The sequence below is a fragment of the Somniosus microcephalus genome, chromosome 12 (assembly GCF_052327205.1).
Source record: "Somniosus microcephalus isolate GS21.2 chromosome 12, FLI_Smic_1.0, whole genome shotgun sequence".
NCBI lineage: Eukaryota > Metazoa > Chordata > Chondrichthyes > Squaliformes > Somniosidae > Somniosus > Somniosus microcephalus.
The window spans coordinates 129,326,332-129,345,719 of record NC_140998.1 but is presented as its reverse complement, the minus strand read 5'-3'; the positions used below and the strand labels follow the sequence as shown (position 1 = coordinate 129,345,719).

The 19,388-nt window shown below is 45.5% G+C and overlaps 1 protein-coding gene across 15 annotated transcripts in view; it reads left to right on the top strand.

The window, feature by feature from the left end:
• LOC147109520 (alpha-(1,6)-fucosyltransferase) overlaps positions 1-19,388 on the top strand; it is a 993,309-nt gene that overhangs the window by 17,701 nt on the left and 956,220 nt on the right. For 12 of the 15 annotated variants that reach the window (XM_086003552.1, XM_086003542.1, XM_086003532.1 and 9 more), the window contains exon 2: positions 17,845-17,933. The exons of the other annotated variants lie outside the window; for them this stretch is intronic. The gene's annotated coding sequence lies outside the window, so the exon portion shown is untranslated. The remainder of the gene's footprint in view (positions 1-17,844; positions 17,934-19,388) is intronic. 15 annotated transcript variants of the gene reach the window in all.

The window sequence follows — 19,388 nt, the reverse complement described above, 5'->3', positions numbered from 1 at the left end:
GCCGCTGATGTCCATTGACTGGGACTTGGACGCCATAGAAATGCGATGGTGCGTTGGCAGAATCGTGAGGGAGTGGCTACGTACCGTGTCGGGGTGGACGAAACTCTCTGTGCTCCCGCTGTCGATCAGGCAACTGGTGGCGCGGCCGTTTACCGCGATATCCATCATGGAGCTGGATAGATGGTGAGGGTGGCCTTGATCCAGCGTCACGGAGGCCAGTATGTGGCTTAGTGAGTCACTATAGTCATCCGCCGAGACGGTGGTCGGTTCCGGTGACGAAATGGCGGTTGAGTGCGTTGGATACGATGGCGGCGGATGCCATGCGGCCGGGGGTACACAAAATGGCGGATAAGATGGCTGCTCCCACGGCCCGCACGCTGCGCTGCTGGCTGGCTTCCCCTTGCAGGCGTTAGCGTAATGGCCTTTCTTCCCGCAGCCCGAGCAGGTAGCTGTCTTAGCTGGGCAGTGCGCTCTGGGATGTTTTAACTGGCCACAGAAATAGCATTTTTGGGCCTGGTTACTGGGCATCGAAGCAGTTCTTACCGGAGGCTGCTGTCTCGGTTGGGTCGCTGCAGCGGTTGGTGCCGGGGGCGGCGGTCCCGTGTCCCACGGTTTCGATTGCCATGTCTCGGCGCCTTTACGGGGGTATGCCTCGAGGTTTCGGTGGGCCTCCTCTAACGAGAGCGCAAGGGCAATGGCCGTCTTCAGGTCGGGTTCCTTGCTTTCTAGCAGTCTCTGCCGGGTGTGGTCTGACTGGAGGCCCCTGACGAAGGCATCACAGGCGAGTCCCTGCGCGTGCTCCACAGCCGTTACCGCTTTACAATCGCAGTCTCTGCAGAGTGCCAGTAGCGCCCGTGCAAATGCCCCTACCGATTCTCCCGGTTGCTGCCTGCGGGATCCCAAGAGGTGTCGGGCGTAAATTGTGTTCACTGGGCGCGTATATTGCCCTTTTAGTAGCTCGAGGGCCGCCACGTACGTATTAGAGTCCCGGATTAGCATATATACTTGATGGCTCACCTGGGCGGTCAAAATTTTCAGTTTGTGATCCTCCTCTGTAACCTGTGAGATTGCGAGGAAGGATTCAAAGCAGCTCAGCCAGTGTTCAAACTTGGCTGATGCACCCACATCTTGAGGGTCGAGGTCCAGGCGTGGTGGTCTGAGGGCTCTCAGCAATGTCTGCTGTATCCGTTGCTGTTGTTGCTCCTCAGGTGTCGCCATTTAACTTTTAGCTAATAAAATTGATACGCTTATCAATTACTTCATAAAAGGTGATGAGTCGAAGAAGAGATGATGAGTCGAAAGAAGAGATGAATAAGGCTTTTATTAGCTAAGAGACCATGCTTCTTCGTGAGTGACTGAACAAGTCTGAACGAAACCCACACAGTGGTGGGTGGAGTCAGCTGAGGCATGCCTCCATACACAGCGCCACCCAGAGGTGGCAATATACAATACAGTGGTTTACCACAAGTACTATGTGCCGGTGCGCGTGGTGCTGCTGCACGTAGCGCCGCGATATTCAGTGGGAGCGCCACAAGAGGGAGGGGGAGCACTTCCAGTAGCGCCCTGCCCCCTGCATGGGGTGCTACCATTGAATTTCAGGCACGGGGGTGCTAATTTTTTCGGGGCGCTAGAAGTAGTTATCGCGCCAAAGGGGGTGCGAGCCAATTTTCCTCCCAAAGTGTTTATCAGTCGGTAGCCATTCCCATAGTCCATGGAATATAACCATTGAGAAGTACCTTGTGCTCCAGGCCGAGAATAAAGTAAGCAGTAATGTATACAGAGTGACGGAAAGTACTATTTCATGGTAGTGCAGAAAATGCTACTGCAGTTGTCAGTAGGTTAATCATCCTCCGTGAGTTAATGTGACCCATATGAATTGCTTACCCAATAGAAAGTGCGGCTGCTACAAGTTACAGATAGTCTCCACCTGTTTAAGAAGGTAATTCAGGCAAACTCTCACTGATTATTACAGCACAGAAGGAGGCACTTGACCCATCGTGCCTATGTTGACTCTCTGAAAGAGCTACTAATTAGTCCCACTCCCCTGCTCTTTCCCCTACTCCTGCAAATGTTTCCTTTTTTATGTAGAGATCCATTTTCTTTTGAAAGTGACAGTTACATATCAGGCATCGCCCTGAGTGACGCAGCATTATCACTTTTCACCATTGTGGAAGTCTCATCATTCAGTGCTGCGCTGAGGAGGCCTTTTGATTGAAAAACCCTGCAGAAGCTGCTGTTGCTTTCAAACTTTTGTGTTGCGCTTTGTAAGGTGTGTGGTGACGTAACTTCGAGCAGTAACCGCTTCATCCTGCACTCGCGATAACAACAGTCCAATCCGATGGTTCTCACTCTTGCCAGCATCTTGTGGGTGGGTATCACTGTGATCGGATCCTTGTGTTGGCTCTCCTGAATCATTCTGGGTGGTAGCCAGGAGCAAGCTTTCACCTTGATTTAGGCTTGGGGCCTGGGTCTTGTGAGACAGATCTAAGAGCACTGCTCGCTAGTGTTTGTGAAATGAAGTACAGGCCACCACCATGTGGACTGGCTCCCACAGTGAAAATCCAACCATGTGCCGGCAATGTTCCCTCTCAGCTGCGCGCGTGCGTGGCCGCACAGCAATCTGCAAGGTCCAGCTCTAGTTGCTCACAAGCTTTCCCATTGGAAACACAGCGCATGCGCAGATATTTAAAGGGACTGCGCAGATATTTAAAGGGACAGCGCATGTAAAGAAACCGACCGTGCAGAACATAGTGCAGCCTACAGGGAACATTGTGTGCTGGTACCTTCAGTGCAGTGGTTGGGCCTGCCTGGAAACCTGACTTTGAGCTGCTCCCATGCGCCAGCTTCATTTGCACCGCGTTGTAAGCTTGGCACGTACACGGGTGCTGTCAGTACCAACAGCACGTCAGAAAAAACGGGATCGCTCTTGCTATTAAGTCTATTTTTCGAGGGCCATCAGCTGTACAGCACCCATGTACTTTGACACTGCTGTACTGTTAGAAAATGCCTAAAACCACCCGTGCAATCACACCGGGCCGATCGCCAAACTGTTCACATCCTAATGACGAGCTGACAAACTCTCGCACAGTAGGGCTGCTTGATGTCCAAATGTTGTTAAACATTTAGAAGTGTAACAACAAGCCACTTCAAATTACAACCGTCCCCCCGCCCAAAAAAACTCCACTCAGTATAGGAGTTTGTGTGCGATGTGGCTTAAAAAATCAAACAATCTGTATGTGTGCATCGTATCAGCAGGATGTTGCCTGCAAATAGTCAGCAGGCCTGTTTGTGACCAATATACTAATCAGATGACTGTCTTTTATGAGTTATGTGTTCTCCTTCATCCCAGTACAAATTGGACTTCTTGCAGAAGGGTGGCACTGAGTGTTGAAGCAGCAACACTCCGCACAGTGGAGTGGGGGAAGCATAGGTTTGATGGCTGCTGTTTCTGATTTGAGTAAAAGATGACCAAATGGAGGTTGTGGCATTGCCCTACTGGAAGATTGAGTCACACACCTGGCTGCTACAACAACAATGACTTGCATTTATATAGCAGCTTTTAACGCAGTAAAACATCCCAAGGCGCTTAACAGGAGCACCATCAGAAATAATGTGACACCGAGCCACATAAAGCGATATTAGGACAGGTGATTAAAAGCTTGGTCAAAGAGGTAGGTTTTAAGGTATGACTTAAAGGAGAGAAGCGGAGAGGTTTAGGGAGGGAATTCCAGACTTCTTAGCACTTAGGCAGCTGAAGGCACAGCTGCCATTGGTGGAGCGAAGGAAATCAGGGACACGCAGGAACACTACCTTACACTTGTTGGCAATAGGTTACAGAGGGGAGGGGTCTGGAATCAGAATGTGTATCTGCCTCCTAATAGCAAAGGTAGAAGGACCAGGCAGACTTAACTGAAGCTGAGGATTAACTTGCAATGGGAAGCTGTTGGAACACAAGGTTAGAGAACACTGTGTACGCTAGCAGTGGATGACCAACAAAGCTTTGACCAAGTTTTTAGTCACCTGTCCTCATATTGCTTTATGTGGCTCGGTGTTAAATTATTTCTGATGGTGCTCCTGTTAAGCTAGCACTGCTTGTCGAATAAAGTGACATGTTTGACTTGTAAGGGAAGAATGTGGTGGGTAGCTTTAATCCATGGAAGGGAGGGGGTGGGAAGAAGTTTGTGCCCTAAATTTCTCTTCAGTGGGCAAACGTGCAAGGCCTAGAGAGAAAATGGAAGCGTGAATCATTCTGAGCCACTTGTGTACACCTTCCAAGCAGGATCTGAAGCAGCACTGGAGATGACCTTGGGCACGTTATTTACATTCCTCAGCCAGTGAGTGGGGACCCTAAAATGAATGGGACTGCGGAGAAAAGTGAGCACTAAAAGCAGAGAAGAAATAGCCCAGTAAAAGGACACTGGAATTGAACAGGCAACAGATTGGGTTTGAACAGCTGGTGAAACCACAGCCACTAAGTATGTGTATAAAAGAAAAAAAGAAAGACCTGCATTTATGTTGCGCCTTTCACAACCTCAGGACATCCCAGAGCATTTTACAGCCAGTGAGATACTTTTCAAGTGTAGTCACTGTTGTAATGTCGGAAACGTGGCTGCCAATTTGTACACGGCAAGGTCCCACAAACGCCTGTGTATGTGTCCATCTCCTGTCAGCAATTGTAGTAAATTGATTAGTACTTGGGAGGCAGAAACAAAAGTCAAATTTAAAAAAAAATTCATTTATGGGATGTGGGCGTCACTGGCAAGGCCAGCATTTATTACCCATCCCTAGTTGCCCTTGAGAAGGTGGTGGTGAGCCGCCACCTTGAACCGCTGCAGTCTGTGTAGTGAAGGTACTCCCACAGTGCTGATCGGGAGGGAGTTCCAGGATTTTGACCCAGCGACGATGAAGGAACGGCGATATACTTCCAAGTCAGGATGGTGTGTGACTTGGAGGGGAACTTGGAGGTGGTGATGTTCCCATGTGTCTGCTGCCCTTGTCCTTCTAGGTGGTAGAGGTCGCGGGTTTGGGAGGTGCTGCCGAAGAAGCCTTGGCGAGTTCCTGCAGTGTATCTTGTAGATAGTACACACTGCAGCCACGATGCGCCGGAGTGAATGTTTAAGGTGGTGGATGGGGTGCCAATCAAGCGGGCTGCTTTGTCCTGGATGGTGTCGAGCTTCTTGAGTGTTGTTGGAGCTGCACTCAGCCAGGCAAGTGGAGCGTATTCCATCACTGATATACCTATCAATTCATCCAATGAAAAGCGACGAGTTAAGAAAGTAACTATAGGTTTTTATTGGCTAAATAACAGAGCCCACCCTCGTGGGTGATCGGATCCAACAAGGAGGAATACCAGCCAGTCGACTACCTTTATACCTGGGCAGGTAGGTGGAGCCATGGGCGGAGTCAGCAGTGTTCAGTCCAGGTATAACAGCGTGACAAGAGGCGACCTCGTATAGTGATACAACAGTGTGAACAGTGATAACGATATAACAGTGATAACTATAGTGTAACGATAGTGAACGACAAAAGTGGTTTACCACAATCACACTCCTTACTTGTGCCTTGTAGATGGTGGAAAGGCTTTGGGGAGTCAGGAGGTGAGACACTCACCGCAGAATACCTAGCCTCTAACCTACTCTTGTGGCCACAGTAAGTTTCTGGTCAATGGTGACCCTCAGGATGTTGATGGTGTGGGATTCGGCGATGGTAATGCCGTTGAATGTCAAGGGGCGGTGGTTGAACGTTTGCTTGTTGGAGATAGTCACTGCCTGGCACTTATGTTTAGCTCTGTCTATAGCATGCTGCTTCTGCTTTTTAGCATGCATGTAGTCCTGTGTTGCAGCTTCCCCAGCTTGGCACCTCATTTTTAGGTATGCCTGGTGCTGCTCCTGGCATGCTCTTCTACACTCCTCATTGAACCAAATTTGGTCCCCTGGTTTGATGGTAATGGTAGAGTGAAGGATATGCAGGGCCATGAGGTTACAGATTGTGGTGGAATACAATTCTGCTGATGGCCCACAGCGCCTCATGGATGCCCAGTTTTGAGCTGCTAGATCTGTTCTGAATCTATCCCATTTAGCACTGATCATACCACAACGCGATGGAGGGTGTCCTGAGTGTGAAGACAGGACTTCGTCTCCACAATGACTGTCCGCTGGTCGCTGCTACCATTGCGGTCATGGACAGATGCATCTGGGACAGGTAGATTGGTGAGGACGAGGTTAAGTAGGTTTTTCCCTCGTGTTGGTTCTCTCACCACCTGCCACAGGCCCAGACTGGCAGCTATGTCCTTTAGGATTCGACCAGCTCGGTCACTAGTGATGATACTGAGCCACTCTTTGTGATGGACATTGAAGTCCCCCACCCAGAGTACATTCTGTGCCTTTGCTACTCTCTGTGCTTCTTCCAAGCAGTGTTCAACATGGAGTATTGATTCATCAGTTGAGGGAGGGCGGTAGGTGGTAATCAGCAGGAGGTTTCCTTGCCTTGACCTGAAGCCATGCGACTTCATGGGGTTTGGAGTCAATGTTGAGGACTCCCAGGGCCACTCCTTCCCGACTGCATACCACTGTGCTGCCATCCCTGGTGGGTCTGTCCTGCCGGTGGAACAGGACATACCCAGGGATGGTGATGGAGGAGTTTGGGTTGGCTGAAAGCTATGATTCTGTGAGTATGACTGTCAGGCTGTTGTTGCTTGACTAGTCTGTGGGACAGCTCTCCCAATTTTGGCACAAGTCCCCAGATGTTGGTGAGGAGGACTTTGAAGGATCGACAGGGCTGGTCTGGTCGTGCCTTTGCCGTGTTCATAGCTGGTGTTGAGGTTGTCCGGTTTTCTTATTGTTTTTCTTAGCGTGTTTTTTTTTTACAACTGAGTGGCTTGTGAGGCCATTTCAGAGGGCAACCATGTTGCTGTGGGTCAGGGGTCACATACAGGCCAGACCAGGTAAGGACGGCAGATTTTCTTCCCTAAAGGACATTCGTGAACCAGATGGGTTTTTACGACAATCGTTTCATGGTCACCATTGCTAGCTTTTAATGCCAGGTTTATTTAATTAACTGAAATTAGATTACTAGTCCAGTAACATAACAACGATGCTACCGTTCCCTATGCTATGTTTATAGAAGGGTCAGTGCAAATAGCTGGTGGCAGGTAGCACCTGGTTAACTGCTGAAGGCAAATCACTAAAGTAAATATACTTAATAGATGAGATTATGGTTTGTGGCAATGTGACAGACAGCAGCGTGTGATCAAAGTTCTTGGGGTTTGGCTCTGTTCAGCAGGAACTACGGTCTCGAATATTGTGAATGAAGGGAGGTGCCCTGATTTCCCAGGCATTTTTTTAACTTTTTTTTTAATGCTGCTGTCTGCATAAAACAATATTGGTACAATCTACCCTAAAAGAGATAGCTGGGGAAGGGGGGGTTTGAGTTTTGTGGCTGCCTGTCATTCAAGATCAATTTACCCTGTCATTTTATGAGCTTTTGGCTATTCTTTGTTGTGCCATTAAATGCAAGGTTCTTGCTGTATGTGGTGGGTGCTGCATTTCTCGTGAAAGCGGGAGGAGGGAAAGACTTTGTTAATTGAGCTGCTACAATCACACACCCTTTTTAGTTGGCCAAAGATCCGCCCACCAAAATTGATGTCATCCCTATTCTGCGCAGTCACACTCCACTGTTTTTTTTAAACTTTGTATACAGCTTTCTGTACATATCCATGAGTTCTGTGTACCATGTCATCCACTCCATTTAATGTAAAGACTCTCAGACTTAACAGATACTCTCCAATGGTCCTTTCAGATCATTGCTGGAGCTTCGCTGGCAGATGCCTTGCACATGAAGGCCGCCTTGCCAGGACGTGTCCTTTATAGAATCATACAGCAGAGACAAAAGATGTTCGGCCCATCAAGCCTGTGCCGGCTCTCTGAAAGCGCTACCAATTAGTCCCACTTCCCGCGCTATCCCCAGAACTCTGCATTTTTTTTCAAGTAGAGATCCAATTTCCTTTTTGAAAGTTATTACTGAATCTGCTTCCGCCACCCTTTCAGGCAGCACATTCCTGATCATAACAGTACACTGAGTAAAAACAATTCTCCTCATTGCGCCCCAGGCTTTTTTGCCAATTATTTAAAATCTGTCCCCTGGTTGCCAACCCTCCTGCCAATGGAAACAGTTTGTTTGTGTAGCTTCCATGATTACAAGAAGCTGTATCCAATGTTCGTGTTTAGGTTTTTTTGAGGTTTCATGCTCCATTTATGGTCGGAACAGGAGTGGGCCATTGATCCCCTCGAGCCTGTTCGTTATTAAATTAGATCATGGCTGATCTGTATGTGAGCTCCATCTACCCTATGATTTGGCATAGGGGGTTTAGCGCGTGCCCATAGACTCGCAACAGCTGTGGGTGCAGGGACTCGGAAGTAGGAGATGAGTGTTGTATTACTATCGGCCAATAGCATTCAGTAAATGTGCCATTGTCGCAGTTATTTAAGTTTATACATAATTCAACAAGTGTGTTACTTTGTGTTCTTCTATCTGCTGAATTTCTGCCCTTCAGCTGCTCCTCCCTTGGAAAAATTAGCTGCTTTTACATTTAAATAAATGTTTGTGGTTCCCATGTCGCATAGTTCTTGTCGCATAGTTCATAGTCCTAGGTCTTGTAAACTGGTATGTCTACACAAGCTGTTTTTTGCAAAAGTGTCTCCAAGTTGAGTACTTTCAGTTTGAAATAAAGACACAAAACAAGACTTGCTGTGAAAGAAAGAATTGAAGTAAGAACATGGAGACCAGTGGTGTAAGGAACAGCAGTGGGAGGATAGAGAAGGCATGCGAGGGGGAATTCGAGAGATGGTGGGGTGGTGAGTGGTGCAGGTAGAGTTGAGACTATCGCAGCATTAAACTGTCCTAACTGAGCACACACAGTCATTGAAGGAGATGGTAACTCTCGGAGATCTGAGTAGGTACTCTCACCTCAAAAGAAAGCTGTGGCTTCTGTTCCAAAATATTTTAGAATTTAACTTTTCAAATATTTGTAATTCTGAGCCGCAGTGTTCATTCACTGAGAGCAGCCTGGAGTGAAGTGAATGCCATGCGGTTGACACCAACAACACTCCTTCTACACACCACAATTTCTCCACATTTGACTCCTCAGCAGATTTGTAATATTTGAGCTCCCCTTTGTGAGGCAAGTCTGAGGATGATTGTGTACATCGATGGACTCATTTGCTGACGTTTTTCTCCACTTGCCTCCATATGGGGAAAGGTCTGTTCTCTGCCATTGCCTTTTCTACCATCACCCAGCCAAGATCAGGGGCTGATTCTACTGGGAATTCTCTCATTAGCCACGCCCTGTCCCTCCAGCATTAACCCACAAGCCAGTCCAATGTGTCGCATTAAATGAAGTACCTGGGAGCAGCTGTCGGGTAGAAATCACTCCAGGGATTCAGATGTTTCTCACAGCAAAATTGGGTACCTGCCATTCATTGGATTCCTTGTGGAGCTCTCGCTGGAGTGGTATTAAAGGGATTGTAATAATGAATCACATTCCGGCATTGTGTCAGGAGGATAGGGGAGCAAATTGGCAAGAAACTGGGAAAAGCTTAACTTGGTTGTTTGATGCCTCTTCTTTCACTTGACTTGACCAACCTGGTGTTGCCATTTATGACACGCTCCTGAAGAAATAAAAAGGCACTTGATGTTGTTGTAGTTAATGACATGAAACTTCAACGTATATGTGCTCATACTGGATCAACTGGTTTCATAATTGCAAGTTGTAGATGAGCACAGAGGTTTTGTTTTCTGAGGACTGATTGCAGGAAGCAAGATCCCTCATTAAAAATTCTGCAGTGACTTGGAAATGACTCCAAAAAGAAAAATGACAAGGGACCAATTACAGAAGTTGAAAGAGTTCATTTATTCTCTCGCTTGTGGGTAGAAATGTTATGTTTACATGTGTTTTGAAGCAAACTGTATTCATACATATTTAGGAAAAAAGGTTTCTAGATGAAAGGTGATTAATGCTGCCAGTATCCTAACTCACACCAAGTCCCCTTCACCCATCACCCCTGTGCTCGCTGACCTATATTGGCTCTCGGTCTGGCAACGCCTCGATTTTAAAATTCTCATACATGTTTCCAAATTCCTCAATGGCCTCTCCCCTCCCTATCTCTGTACCCTCCTCCAGCCCTACAACCTCCCCCAAGAACTCTGCGTTCCTCCAATTCTGGCCTCTCTTGTGCATCTGGGTGGGCGTGTGTGCTGTGAGGAGGATGCCAAGAAACTCCAGTATGATTTGGATAGGTTGGGTGATATGGCAGATGCAGTATAATGTGGATAAATGCGAGGTTATCCACTTTGGTGGCAAAAACAGGAAGGCGGATTATTATCTGAACGGCAATAGATTGGGAGAAGGGGAAGTGCAACGAGACCTGGGTGTCCTTGTGCACCAGTCGCTGAAGGTAAGCATGCAGGTGCAGCAGGCGGTTAAGAAGGCAAATCGTATGTTGGCCTTCATAGCGAGAGGATTCGAGTACAGGAGCAAGGATGTCTTGGTGCAGTTGTACAGGGCCTTGGTGAGACCACACCTTGTGTGCAGTTTTGGTCGCCTTATCTGAGGAAGGATGTTCTTGCCATGGAGGGAGTGCACTGAAGATTCACCAGACTGATGCCTGGGATGGCAGGAATGACTTATGAAGAGAGATTGGGTCGATTGGGCTTGTATTCACTGGAGTTTAGAAGAATGAGAGGGGATCTCATTGAAACTTATAAAATTCTAACAGGACTAGACAGACTAGATGCAAGGAGGATGTTCCCGTTGGTGGGGGAGTCCAGAACCAGGGGTCACAGTCCAAAGATAAGGGGTATGCCATTTAGGACAGAGATGAGGAGGAATTTCTTCACCCAGAGAGTGGTGAACCTGTGGAATTCTCTACCACAAAAGGCAATTCAGGCCAATTCATTAAATATATTCAAAAAGGAGTTAGATATATTTCTTAAGGCTAAAGGGATCAAGGGGTATGGGGAGAAAGCAGGGACTGAATTTGGATGATCAGCCATGATCTCATTAAATGGCGGAGCAGGCTCGAGGGGCCAAATGGCCTACTCCTGCTCCTATCTTCTATGTTTCTATCAATTTCCATCACCCCATTATTGGCGGCTGTGCGTTTAGCTGTCCAGGCCCTAAGCCCTGGAATTCCCTCCTTTAAACCTCTCCACTTCTCTCTCTCCCCTTTTAAGATGCTCCTTAAAACCTACCTCTTTAGCCAAGCTTTTGGTCACCTGTCCTAAAATCTCTATGTGGCTTGGTGCCAAATGTTGTCTCCTAACACTCCTGTGAAGCGCCTTGGAACATTTTGCTACATTAAAGGCATTCTATAAATATAAGTTGTGTGTAGAAGGGAAAAGGGAAGTGTTGAGTTTCCCCAAGTCATAATCCTCCAGCTGTTTAGAAGTAGTGGTTATAGACCAGTATTGATGAAGAGGAACAGATCACCAACCTGTCTTTCTGCCAGGGTGCGTGCATAGCACAGACAAAAGAAAAAGAGGAATAAAATAAATTCAAAATGGGGGGGGGGAACAAGGAACTGTATAGTATAAGAAAATGGTAAGTAATTGTTTAATGCAATGTTGCTCTGTCTTAACATCCATCCACCACCCAAGTTTCTCTCTGATGATTGAATATTTCTCGAGTTCTTTGATTTGAGGTAGTGGCTGAATCTCACCAGTCTATCCTCTATTACTATCTAGACTCATTGGCCCAGAACTTCCTGGAAAGTTTTGATTTAACTACGGTGTAAGTGGGTCTTTCCCCCCCCCCCCCCCCCGAGGAAATTCGCATGCAACTGATTTATGTTGGATTTACACCAAAACGGTTCTACGCATAAATATCCTCGATCATTTGTGCCACTCCTGGATTATGTCTGCCGAAATCTTACTTGGCTCATTGCCATAGCTCCACCCCCCCCCCACCCCCACAAGTGCAGCGAATGAGGTGATTTTATCCTAATCACTGGGCGGGATTACCCACAGGATCAGGTGGAACGCTGGTTTTACATTCCGCCCAATGTTACTCTTCATGGATTTCAATGGAGAGTAAACTCGGGCTGGGTGTAAAACAAGCTTTGCACCCGATCCCATCCGTTTCCTGGCAGATGGGGTGGTTAAAATTGCCTCCTCGAGGGTTTCTGCATTTACATCTGAATGAATGTACATTTTAAGCACTGCAGGATCCAAAGTCACTATTTCTGGTCTTTTTACAGCTTTTTTTTAAATTTCTCATTGAGATCTACACTCTATTTTCTGTTTTTTGAATGCTTATTAATGGCATCAGAAGCTGTTGCATTAGGAGAAGTTTCCACAATTGCATTTTCTTAATCATGCTGTGCATAATGTGTATAAATGATGGTTTGATGGCTTCAAACTTTCATTTTCATAACGCCAGTAAGATGAAAAGAAGTGTTTACAAACTCTGATTGCTTGTTGTTCACTGGAAGGTTTATTGGCTTTCACTATCAATACATTTGAATATGAGGGCATTCATTGCCAAGTGTGTCAAGCTGAGCCTGTTCATAAAGGGGAACAACTCCTCTTGTCACAAAATAAACATGTAGTGAAGTAGTCGGTGTTTGATTAGCAAATCTGTTTTGTAAATAGCTGGACGTCATGGGCTGTGATAGTTGTTGACACTCGGTGTCTACTCACTACTACTGCTACTACTTCGTATGGCTGATGTAGATGTAGAGCAACATCTATAATTTTACATTGAGGTGGTTAAGCCAGATAATTGCGCCAGGAGTAGCGGAGTCCATTGCTGTGATGCCTCCAATGTATTTGTGAATCGACCATTGAATCGTTATATGTTCCATGGTCTGTTCTGGGTGACCATGGTCGCACACTGGAGAGTTTTTAATTCTTCATTTGTGCATCAAGTCTTCGCATCTGCCATGGTTTGTGCGGATGCAGTTTAGGGTTGCCCGATAGCTTCGCAGAAGACTGAAGCCAGGGATCTTCCGCGTCGGGTCTTTCATGAGGGGTTTGTTTGTGACTTCCTGTGAACTCATTCGGCTTTCCAAGCATCATCAGGGTTGAAGTCGCGTTGTCGAAGGTTAAGCGCGAGAGTTCAAAAGGGCTTGCGCGCCTTCAAGCGGTGGTGAGGGACGCTGTTGAGATCGTGGTGGATGGGAGACGTTCGTTTTCCACGATTCGCTGGACTTCCCGGAGGGTTGCAGCGCCATGGCGAATGGATGGGGGAGCGATGTGCGACAGCACAGGCAGCCAGGGTGTTGGGCTCGACTTGAAGGTTCCAGTGATGCACCGTATTGCAGTGTTCAGTTGGACATCAAGTCAAGTGTGGCTACTTCTGGTTCATCGCTACAGAGTACATAAGGGCCATCGCTAATGTTGGTAGCGCTGATGCTCCCCAGCTTCTGCTTGCCACTTTCTGGACCAGGTTGACTCTTATGTATTTAATTCTGAATTGCCACTGTGTATTTGCTTCCAAATCAACAGCTGGTCTGTATGGCTTAGTTACCTGCAACTTTCACCAACTCAACTATTGAGAGAAGCTCCAAACCTCAATGTTTAAGTATACTACTTGTAGTAATATTCTAATTCACAATTCCCTTCCTCTCTAAGTCTTTTTCCTGATTTCACGCCCCCCCCCCCCCCCCCAACCCCTCACATTTCAACTGCGGCGCAATGCTGTAAAACAATGTTCAGTGACTATTTTATCAGCAGTGTGCTCGGAAGCTGCTGTAATGCAAATTCCCCTCCTGCACTGCAAGGTGCTTCGCAGTAATTGCTTTAGGTTCTGTCAGTTGAGCCAGGAGAAGTGACATTGCTGGGTTCTGCTGCTTACAGCCTTCCACATCAAGGAGCTAGTTCTTCACAACACGCAGGGATGCTCGGCTAAAGGCAGTTGTATTCCCTCGCTTTTCCTGGTCTTTCTTGCTGCAGTGCAGAGCTTGTCAGTGGGTCATGTATTAAGATGATGGCGCAACTACCTGCTACATGTTGCACATTATTTATTACAGTGCGAGTGCAAAGGTTGGAATCATTTTACAGCCCACTATCCATATACTGTAAGTGGACTATTTTCCTTCAAGCAAAATAATGATCAAGATAAAGCTCCTGGAGCATTTGGAATGCCTTCCCCCACACCAATAAGCAAAACTATTTTTTGCTTGCTTTGCTTCAAGTTAAGATCATTTAATTAGACACACTTCTGCTGAAATTTAGATCAGAAATAGAATCATGGGTGTACCTTTTAAAGGAGCTACATGCTCTAATTAAGAGCACCAAAACTTTGTCCTCTGTCTGAGGAAACAACTTAAAAGTTGCTGTTGGCTTCCTTTTCTGATGAGCCTTGGAACGTTTTATTACGTTAAAGATGCTACATAACTTGCTTTTATTCATTCTTGGGATGTGAGAGTCGCTGGCAAGGCTGGCATTTATTGCTCATCCCTAGCTGCCTGGATTTGATCCAACTGAATGGTTTGTTAAGCCACATCACACATGTTGGTGGGGGACTGGAGTCACATATAGACCAGACCAGGCAAGTAGTTGTTGTTAATGCGAGTCAGAGTGTGGCTGAGGCTGAATACCCAATGCCACTCCCTGCAGCAAATCTGCTTAGACCAGGAGAATCGAAGATAAGGGATCATTTACAAAGAATGGAGAAAAATATAACCCTTGGTTTTATATTGCTATATTGTACCTTTTTATTATGCTGAATTGTCTCAAAGCATTTCATAACATGAGTTAGTTTTGAAGTGCAGTGAATGTTATGCAGGCAAAGACTGTGACTGGAAATGCCCCATAAACAGCAGTGAGATGACTGGCTAGGTTACCTGATTTTTTGGGGGTGGTTTATTGATAGAAGAATATTGGCCAGGACACCAGGAGAGCTCCCTGCTATTGAAATAGTGCCATGGGATCTTTAATGTCCACCTATATCATTGAAACGTGCAGTGGTTTAATGTCCCATCTAAATAGCAATAGCTCTGATAGTGCCCCACTACCTCAGTACAGCACTGGAGGAAGAATATGTACTTGAGCCCTAGCCTGAGGCTCAAATCTACAACCTTCAGACCTGGAAACAATAGTACTACTGTACCAACTGATTAATGTGCTAATTGTTCACTTGGAACATAAGAACATCAGAAATCGGAGCAGGAGTAGGCCATTCGGCCCCTCGGGCCTGCTCCGCCATTCAATGAGATCATGGCTGATCTTCTACCTCAACTCCTTTCCTGCACTATCCCCATATCCCTTTATTCCCTTAATATCCAAAAATCTATCGATCTCCGTCTTGAATATACTCTGACTGAGCCTCCATATCCTTCTACTGTAGAGAATTCCAAAGATTCACCACCCTCCGAGTGAAGAAATTTCTCCTTACCTCAGTCCTAAATGGCCGACCCCTTATTTTGAGACTGTGACCTCTGGTTCTAGACTCCCCAGCCAGGGGAAACATCCTCCCTGTGTCTAACCTGTCAAACCCTGTAAGAATTTTGTATGTTTCAATGAGATCACCTCTCATTCTTCTAAACTCTAGAGAATATAGGTCCCGTCTACTTGCCTCTCCTGCATGTTTCAAGGCACTGCTGCTTTGGAATTGAGACTCCAAAAGGGGTAGGCATATCCCATCAAGCACCTGGTACAACGTCATAGTAACGATTGCTCTATTTTTAAATCCGGATAGAGATTTATCAAAGTTTTTGAAAAAATGGATCTTGCTGCTGGAGAATGCAAAGACTAAGCATTTCAGCAAAGGCCTCAATTAAGCAGCATTTGCAGCGCTTGGCTCGCTTAATTAAAGCCTCATGAGTCATGATCCACCAATAAGTGTTTGCAAAGGTCACCTTCAAAACAAACAACTACAATCTTTGTCGCACAAATTGATTTTCACTTGTGAAATCCAGAAGAGCGGATCGTTCCATTGGCAGATGAAAGTGTGTCTCCTCTTAAAACAGCGGTGTTTGTTTGTCGTAGCTTTACTCTGATTTTTGTAATTGGTCAGCCAGGTATGCTTTCACTTTCGGCCTCAGCAAACCGTGCGGATCATTAATGAGGAGGTTACTTCAAAGTTTTCTCAACCTTTCAGCAAAAAAATAATTGGGGCGAGTAAGCCACAGCGATTCAAATGAGCCTGGGTACATGTACCAGGTGGATTTTGATGGACTTTTGAGAAGTATCAGAGATTTCAACATGACCTCCAATTCCTTTATAGTTTTAATGAGCGTTTTCACTTGTCACAACAAAAACATTAAAATGGATAATAAATGGCAGTAATATTTGCATAAGTCTTTCCCTCACCTTCACTTCTGTTTGCTCATCAAGGTGAGGAATCTCAATGCTGGGGAATGGAATACTGAGTTCATTTTTCATCACCCACTGTTGGCATTGAGCACCTCCAGCTCAGGGCTAGCAAGAAAGAAAGGGAGACTTGCATTTATATAGTGCCTTTCATGACCTCAGGACATCGCAAAGCGCTTTATAGCCAATGATGTACTTTGGCAGCACTGTTGTAATGCAGGACAAGATGGTGAAAAAGTACCTGCATTCTGTCTCAACAATTTGTCTAATCCAAACCTCTGAAAAGCACTCCTTACTGCAGTGTAAACCTTCCATTTCCCACTCGTGCCATCTTCATGAATCATAGAATTTTATAGAACAGAAGAGGACCATTTTGGCCTATCATACCTCTGCTGACTCCCTCAAACAGCTATCGACTTAGTCCCATTCCTCTGTCCTCCCCCCATACCATTAAAAAAATTTCCTCATCAAATACTTATGCACTTATCTTTTTAAAAGTTATTGGCCTGGATGTTGCGGTAGAAATAGCGGTGAGGCTATCAGCACTCAACTTTATTAAGGAATAAATTGGACAGCAACTTCCAGCATTCGCACATGCGCAGTTAAATGCAGCGCTCCGGAAGCTGCTGTCTGAGTTTCCCTGCTCTGCCAGACTCTGCATTCAAACACATGAAGGGCGTGAAGTTGGGATACTTACCCACCAGATACCCAGTAAACACGCCAGGAAGTTAGAGCTTGTTCATTCAAGTGTAAGTGAATTTTTAACAGCGTGATGAGTCTTAATTACCGTCAAACAACCTGTCTGGCACTGAGTTTACTTTTACAAGATTTTAATCATTCTTGGAGATTTCAAAAAAAATCAAACTTAATACATTCTTTTTTTTATTATCTTTTGTCTCTTTTATTTCTTTCTCTCTTAATCCGATCTTTTTTTATTTTGCTTTCTGTACATGATTTGCCATTTGAATTAAATATTCTAACTGGTGCTTCCTGGTTTAGGCTCAGCATGCCTCAGTAAGGATTCTTCAATCTGATTTAGATGAAGAGACACAAGATTGTTTGCCCTGTTCATACAGGTCCCAGAACCCCATTAGAGGGCGCTGTGCTATTTTGGCTCTCTAATTACCACAATTCCCAGTGTAAAAGCCCACAGAAAGTCTGTGGGCAAGTTTCAGAGTAATGACGGCTAGCGTCGTTTGTTCACTGCTGACCGGAAAATCTGGGCCATTATAGATTCTACTTCCACTCTTGTTTCTGGTAGGGATTCCGTGTCTTTCATGTTCCCCCTAATCTCTTTGTACTTCTGATGATGCTCTTAATTTTATGCCCTCTAGTTACTGACTCACTAAAACCCTTCATAATTTTGAACAGCTCTATTGGATCGCCTCTTAATTTTTTCTCTAATGAAAAAGAAACCCAAGTTTTTCTCACCTCTTTTTGATATTTTCAAATTGTGGGCAATTTTGTGCAGTGGACTTCCACCTATTGACACGGGGTTGAGAATGGCTAAATTCATTTTACATTGGTTTGTTTCAGATAGCAGAGAGGAGTCTCCTGTCGATCATAACCAGGCCTGAGAGGTGAAGCAGGACTGCGCCTGAAAATCCACTATGCCATTCACTTTGGTACTTTTTCTTTAATATGCATTTGCTATTTGTAAGGTAGAATAATGTATTTATATTACATAGCTAACAAAGTCCAGTTATTTGGTACATGAATTTGCCACCTGTACTTAAACTTGAAATTTGGACTAACTTGAAGTGCCAATGTGACGCATTTGGCTCAATTTGTTTTGATCTGGTTGTTTCACAATGCTCTTTCAATTAGGTAGATTGTGGTATCGGCTGTGGCTCAGTTGGTAGCACTCTCGCCTCTGAGTCAGAAGGTTGTGGGTTCAAGTCCCACGCCAAAGACTTGACTACAAAATTCTAGGCTGATACTTTGTGCTGCATTGTCGGAGGTGCTGTCTTTCGGATGAGATGCTAAACTGAGGCTCTGTCTGCCTTCTCAGTGAACGTAAAAGATCTGGTGGCACTATTTCGAAGAAGAGTACGGGAGTTCTCCATGGTGTCCTGGCTAATATTTATCCCTCAACCAATATCGCTATAACAAATGGTCTGGTCATTAACACATTGCTATTTTTGGGACCTTGTTATGTGTAAATTGGCTGCCACATTTCCTATTTGTGTTTGAGTTTGTGAAGTGTGCTATATAAATTCAAGTGTTTTGATGGTGGAGGCCTCAGCCTTGGTCGTGAGTACACTAACCATAGGTGATCAGTTGTTTGCAAGGCTAAGGAGCTTAGTGAGTTCCAGCTTGATGTTGGTGGGTGAGGTCCCAGTCCAACGCAATCAAAGAGATGATCTTGCTTGTTGAGATTTTAGTTGCAGATGTGTCCAATTTATCTGGTGAGTGGAAAAACCTTTTAAATGGCAAAATAATACTGTTTGGGCTGGATGTGTCAAATGCAGGCATTTGAGAAGGCTATAACCAATACTTGTTTCTGTGGTTTAATATTAATGGGAGTCTGCTTCTTTGTTCCTGCCAGAAAAATGCAGCAAATATTTTTTGTAGATCTCTCCCAACAGCTCAGCAAGTTTACCCAATCAGCTTCTGGGCCATATAGACCAAGAAGGTTCCAGGCTTGAATGCTGTTGATGCCCTGGGGAATATCAGCCTGGATTCCTCGTCCTGATCACGATCCAGTGGCACCCTTCTCTTTCCTCTTCCTCTTCTCCTTTCTACCCCTCCCCACCAACAAGTTTGTGCATGTTTATCTTTGGGTGATTCAGTGTTGCAGCTTTGTGGCCTTGTATCAATGAAGGCACATGGAACAGGTACAGATTGAGTAGAGCAGTGGACACAAGATACTAACTGGTGAATAGAAATGGATAATCCTAATGTAATGAGCATGGTTTTGTTGCCAGTGTTTCAAAGAAAAACAATGTGGCGATTCTTTTTTAACCTGTACTGAAATTGAGATTTATTTTGGATCTCCTGTCGAGCAATTTCCCCATCTTGGGTTACATGGACCCAGTGCAATACAAGCTTGTATTACTAGACATGATGATGGTAGAGGT